Consider the following 6,997-nt stretch of genomic DNA (forward strand, 5'->3'; position numbering starts at 1 on the left):
TCTGTCTGTAACGACCCGTCTCTATAGCCAGACTGCGCTCACTCACATGATACTTTGTCAGAAGCTTCCTGTGATGGTAGTCTTTCATTTTGGTGAGATGTGATTTTAATTTCTATTATGTCTTAATTTTGAGGAAATAGAATATTTGTTTATTTCTTTGAGTTTTTTTTGCCGATGATGAATACATTATTCTAGAGTCGTGTTTTGTAATTGTTTAAATTATGTCTGCCTGAATTGAATTGATACATTTAGCTGGTGCTTGTCCACTAAGTACTGTAAAGGGTCACTCTCTGGTTGAGCTGCTCTGTGTATAAAAGCACAGTGATGGTGATTTTCTAGGGAAGAGTTTGATTGGTGAAACCTGAATTTACTGGCTCTCTTTTGGATGTCAGTCAAGAGAGGGAATCTGCCCTGTTCTGCCTGACAGCCCAGGTTAGAATCACATCTTTGAACTCCCAAGATATTTTTACAAAATTCGAGGTGGAAAGTTTCAATTGAACATTTGTCCCAGGATTCATAATTTAGTTTATGTTTGGGTCCCCAGATTTCACTGCCATACTGAAGGATGGGTTTGATGACACTCTCCAAATATTTTCAGCCACAGTTTTATTGGGGGGTTTAATTTGAATAATATTTTTCTTCCACTGTAAAATATCCTAAAAGCCTTGTCTGTTATGTCATTTACAGCCATGGAAAATTGTCCAGAAACCGAGATTGTCAGACCTAAATAATTGTAACTGGTAACATGGTGTAACAAGTACAAAGTAATGAGGAAGCGGGAGACAGTGATTCCAACTGACAAAATAATAAGTTCACTTCAATGCGTAACAATATAGCTTCATAAACTTATATTTTCACAAAGGCATCGGCCAACACACACAAACAGATTGTCAGCTGGACTCTCTCTCTCACACACTCTGAGGACTGGCCCTTTTATTTCTCAGTGTGAACACAGAAACAATAATTACAAGCAATTCATCACAGGTGAGGACCCTTACCGCTTACTCTCTTTCCAGACATATGCTCGACCTTGCCTCAACATACCCCCACCGCCGGACTCAGGCCGAGGACCCCCCCATGCCTTCTGGAGAGGACATGGTCCGAACAGAGGGTGAATGCTCGTCCCAACAAATAATAGTGGAGAGTGAGGACTGCCCACTTGATGGCCAAGCACTCCTTCTCCATGCTGCCGTGCAAAGGCAAAAGGCCATAACTTTGTTTTTGGTCGAAAATAAGTTATTTATATTTTTGAGACTTTCAAGGCCTCATTTATCATGTGGATAAGTATTTTGAGTCTATTTCGTTGTTTTTTCGATAAATTAATGGGTTGTCTTAACAGTATCTTCCAAAAGCCCAGGAGAAACCAAAGCAGAACTCTGTAACTCCAATTACCACACTTTGCCTTTGTTTTGGAATGCTTAAATCGAGTTAGGGCACTCCTTTGCCTCAAAGTGAAGTTACTGTGCCGACATTGAGTTACGGTACTCTGCCTTTGTTTTTACATTAAAGTTTGCTGCATTTAAATTACGGTGTAGCCTGTGTACTGTCATACATTTGTCATTGAAGCAATCTGACAAATTTTGCCAATAGAGAGAACACAATAGAACCATACATACTATAGCATACATTTATGCAAGGGTCATATACTGACAGTATATTTTTATCCAAAAGGTTTAAATGTGTTTTCAAGACAAAGCCAAGGCAAGGCAGGTTTATTGATAAAGCACATTTCATACATAATGGAAATTAAAATTGCTTTACATAAAAATTATAAAGAAAATACAATGGAATTTTTGGGAAAAGTTGTCACATGAAATTTAAATGTTATTGTATACAGTTGGCTAAAACAATAGTTTGATATTTCATGTTACCTTTTACATTTTTGCTGTTTCATAATTTCTATTGTGATATAGTTTTTTTTTTTTTTTTGACTGAAAAGAATACAATTGCCAGTTTATAAGATGATTCAAATGAAAAGTGTTAACAATGGCTTTCTTTTATTTCAAAAGCATTACACAAATCACCTTTAAATTGTGTATGATAAAAGATATGTCACAGTTACAAGATCATTACAGTATTCTTTATTTACATCATTAATGCACTTTATTGTAAGTCATGCAAGTAAGGAAACAACATGTTGACCCATATAATGCTAAGTTAGGTCAGATCAAAATAAAATAAAAAAGAATGAAACTGAAAATGAGTCAAACTGTGAAAACATTGATGTCAGAAGAGTTAGGTTCAAATATTCGTATTGTTATAATGAGGGAAAGGGTTTTTCTAAACCATGGATAGAAAAGGCAATATATGATGGGGTTTAAGGTTGAATTCAAGTACCCAAACCAGAGAAACACTTCAAAGAGTGCAGCTTGGGTGGAAAAGTTCAAGTAGGGGTCAATCAAAGAGTTCACAAAAAATGGCACAAAAAGTTTTTGCCGCTTTGCACTCAGATCGTCGATAATTCTGAAACATACTCTCATTTTCATGCTGGTTTGCCTCACCAATTTTTCGTACATGTTTTTTTGCAATTATGAAAATCCTGGCATACAGTCCGACCATAAAAGAACAAGGCAGGAGTAACGACATTAATGTATCTAGAGCCCCACCATAATGCATTGAAAAGGAGAATACAACTTCCCAAACAATATATCGATTCTATGTATTCATCCAGCTCTTTCACATTAGCCTTTGAGTATAGTAAGCCATAAGAATACACCGCAACTACAGTCCAAATTAACAACACCATGACCCATGCAACAGATATGGTTATTCTTGTAGAGTATTGAAGTGGATAACACACAGCCTGGTATCAATCAATAGCAATAAACATGAGATGAAAAATAGACGTGATGTGAGGAACAAATCAAAACTGGAGTGAAGCAAACAGATGGTATCTCCATAGAACCAGCAGCCAGTCACCGAACGAATAATACTGAAAGGCATGACTACTAATCCAAGCAACAGGTCTGCTAGAGCCAAAGACATCACCAGGATGTTGGTGTTTGGAGCTGTTTGAAGTGCGCTATGGAGATGATGACCACAGAATTTCCAAGAATAGTCACGACCATCGTCAAAACCAATATGAGATACAACACTGTCTGTGAGGTTACACTGTGTGTGCCTTTAATGCAAGAATTGTTTGCAGCAGGATAACATAATTGTGCTGAATCTTATTCTTGCAGTGATATGTCCATCCTGTCTGCCTTGTTGTCTTCAAATGCTGTCTTAGGTGAGACAGGTGAATATTATGTCACACCGACATACTGTTAGACTAAGTGAAGAGGCCCTTAAATACTCTTTGTTGTCTTCTCCAGCCCTCCCACATGACAAGACAGCAAATAACAAATAACTCATTAAAATGAAATACAGACTGGAATTACATTATTTACATTTTCTGGTTTGGCCATGGCTTATTTATCTTGTAATAATGATGCATATAAATTTATAGTTGAACAAAATTTTATAAATGACAGTAAATGCAAACAAAGTAATTTGCATCATGGAGGATAGATTCTTGTACTTGATTAAATCACTAAACGGTGTACAATGTCTTGATATGTTCCTGCAAATTTTAGCCTGATCTCATGAAAAAAACTGTGACAATGGTATCTTACACATATAGTGGCTGATCCGAGGTGAAATGTCCACTGAGTAACAAGTTAAAATTTCACCCAAACAGAGGAGTTTTTTAAGGTTAATTTACAAATAAGTTTTAAATTAAAAAAAATGTCACTGGTTACACACAAAACCTTGGTTCCCTGAGATGACGGGAATGAGACATTGTGGTAACACTATGGGGAATTCCTTCTCAGACGACTAGTTGAAGCCATTGTATAATAACGCCAATCCTGTGATTGGCAATTGTGTTTGAGTCCTGCCCTGTTATTCGTGCAGATGTCCTATTTAAGCGGGTGCAAAATAACCATTTCTTCAGAATTCTCTGACTAAGAGACAAGAGCACATCGCTCGAAACTCTGAAGTAGTAGTGTGGCCAGTTTTTACAATGTATTGTTCCCTTCATCTGAGGGAACCGAGGTTACATGTGTAACCCGTAGACAGTCCCTTTCGATTACGGTTCACTCGACATTGTGGTAATGCTATAGGTAAAGCAAGTCCCATCACACCGATCTATATGATGTCATAACCCAGAGGGACCTGGCAGAGGTATACACTTGAAAAAGCATATGTATATGAAGTCACAGTTCTACAGGACTGTGACTTATTACAGACATGCCTTCAAGTGTATAGATTAATGAATAAACCCACATGGTGAAAACCATCCAGAATCCCCATCAGCTCCGGAAACCAGGACTGATTGGGCCATTTCGGCACAACTAACAGAACTGTTTACTTGTACTCTCTGACTTTGCAGAAGACAGAATGAAGGAGCCATACTGAAGGAGCCATACTTGTATTTCGCTGGCCATTTGTGGGCCATGGCTTCCACCCCAACGGGGCTTGGGTCATGGAGTACCAGAGGGGACAGTGGCCGTTCTCCGTGGAGGCAAATCGGTTTTATTCCGCTTTGCCGAATACTTCCCAAATCCTTCAAGACCATCTGAGGATGAAGTCTCCATTCCCCCGGCAATGCTCACTGGCCGTGACAGCAGGTCCGCTCCACAGTTCAGACAGCACAAGATATATGTTGCTCGTAGGGAGAAGAGATGGCGCCCACTCCACAGGAGAAGGCGCTGTGTCAGGCTCATCATTGGCATTTCCGCCCTGGCAATTTATGTACGCCACTACTACCATGCTGTCAGAACGAATCAGAACGTGGTGATTCATTATGTCAGAATAAAAAGCCTTCAAGGCTAAGAAGACAAATAGCAGTTCCAGGCGGATGATGTGCCACACCCCTTTCACACATGGGCTGGGCATCCATCGCACAACGTGCCCTAGCCTGTGTTGGCACATCCGTGGTGTGTTAATTTAGATTTATAAATTTTGTCATAGGCTACATTAGGGGAGTGAGAGAATATAATATATTTTTGGATGTGAGTGGCTCGCAATGACTTGAGTTGCTGCTGAATCCAAAGGAGGAGACAGCGGGCGAGTTGAGACATGTGGCGTGAGTGAACACCGCCATGGCGGTTGTCGCAGTGTTGTCCATCTGCCTCTATGATTCCTGAATAAAAGTGTAGTAAACAAATATTGTTGAGTGTTTTTACTATCGCGCTTAACCCCTGGGATTACGTGCACATTCATATGCTATTCATAAGGTAATGTGCTGAGGCGATCAATGCAAATGGTAAACGCCCCCGAGGCAAGTTATAAAATGATATACTACCATTCAAATGTTTGAGGTTAGTAAGAATTTTTTTTTTTGTTTGTTTTTGGAAAGAAGTGAATTCTTTATTCAGCAATGATGTATTATATTGATCAAAATTTACAGTAAAGACATTTATAATGTTACAAAAGCTTCTATTTCAGTTCAAAATACTTGTAGGGGATATTGATTGTGATCCAGCACCCAAATCAAAAACATGGACAGTTCTTGATAGTTGTCTGGATATTATTTTCCCGGCGTTTGATTCTGATGAGCTGTTCTGCATCACACCTGATACCACCTTTGTTGCTCTTATGGAGTTTCACTCCAGTCACAGCAAACACAACTGAAATGCCTTCCAACAGTTCCTTATGCCCAAATAGAGGTTTTCTTAACATCAGCCTGTAATGGTTATATATTATAACTGAAATGTCACATCTAGTTCACTATGCATTAAAATGATTATTTCCATTATCCAAACCATGCAAGTAAATGACTTCATATATGGTCTTTGACCATATTACCATATTTACCAATAGAAATGATGTTTAACTCAGTTAATCGCTATCCGTCTATGTCACCTGCAGCCAACATGGGGCTGTCAACAATGCCATTGAGAAATATATAATAAAATTAACAGAACAACAAAAGAATGGGAAAAATATACAGGCTAAACCATCTTGAAAGAAAAATTATCACTGATTATATGAGGCAGAAGATTTATATAAAGATCAGTAACCAAAATATTGATAATGGAAGGCTTTTTGCTTTTGGTGTGATTTCTCACTTTAGCATACAAAAGGTGAGTGTCAAATTCTGAATGTTGTTTATCAAGACAAGCGAAAAATATCACATAGACGACTGCTAGATTTCAAGTTCATACCAGATAATATACCTAAAATTTCTTTCACTACGAAGGATGGCCTTTAAAAGGTAGGTGGTGTATTATTATAGAGTTTTCCTGTGATGTAAGGACCAGCGATTCTTCACCCTGAGAAATATGAGTTCTGCCCATGGGGTCCATCGCTAAACAAAAGCAGAACTAGGGACAGAAGTGGTCACCAAGAAGCGGTACTTTTACTGTGTGAACACATGATGCTGCATCACCACTAAGTTTTCGGTTGGAGAATATGGGAACAGACAGAATGAGCATATTATATGTTCAAACTCCTTTCAGGACACCAGCCAGCCTCTTGTGAACTGTCTCACTAGTTCAAGTTTACACCAAATGCCCAAGTTGACCAATTGAAAGGCACCTGGAGGTTCTGAGGCCATTAGCAGCATTTCTTCTTTGTGTTGAAAGCTCGCTGAAAATCTTTTAGGCCTTGAGCGGCGCGGCATGAAGCCGGTAGTTTGAAAAATTCCAGGGTGATGATATACGATATCCGCAACGAATAGAAGGCAATTTGTAAACGATGTAGCTATTTTACGATGGTTGGTGACAGGATTCGTTTTGAAAATCGAAGGGAATACAATTCCATACCAACCCATTTGATGAAGTCGTATATTGAGGCACTTTTGATGTATCATTGATTTTCCTGGTACCAAGTCCAACGGTATAGTAATTGAGTGGTGTATAAGAGAGCTTCCGTAAACTCTCGATTTATGTTCTGTGAAGCACCTCTTCCAATTTTATGTTCCACCAGCAGGGATTTCCGTGAGGCTCATCATTAACCAAAGCAATCATCCTGCCTGAGCAGCCAGTAAATAAACCTTAAAACCTATTCTTAA

General features: G+C 38.8%; 1 pseudogene; it reads right to left on the reverse strand.

Moving 5' to 3' along the window:
* Positions 1-2,204: 2,204 nt before the first annotated feature.
* Positions 2,205-3,194, reverse strand: LOC127644375 (trace amine-associated receptor 13c-like; annotated as a pseudogene).
* Positions 3,195-6,997: the final 3,803 nt, after the last annotated feature.

Source organism: Xyrauchen texanus, chromosome 5 (assembly GCF_025860055.1).
Source record: "Xyrauchen texanus isolate HMW12.3.18 chromosome 5, RBS_HiC_50CHRs, whole genome shotgun sequence".
Lineage (NCBI taxonomy): Eukaryota > Metazoa > Chordata > Actinopteri > Cypriniformes > Catostomidae > Xyrauchen > Xyrauchen texanus.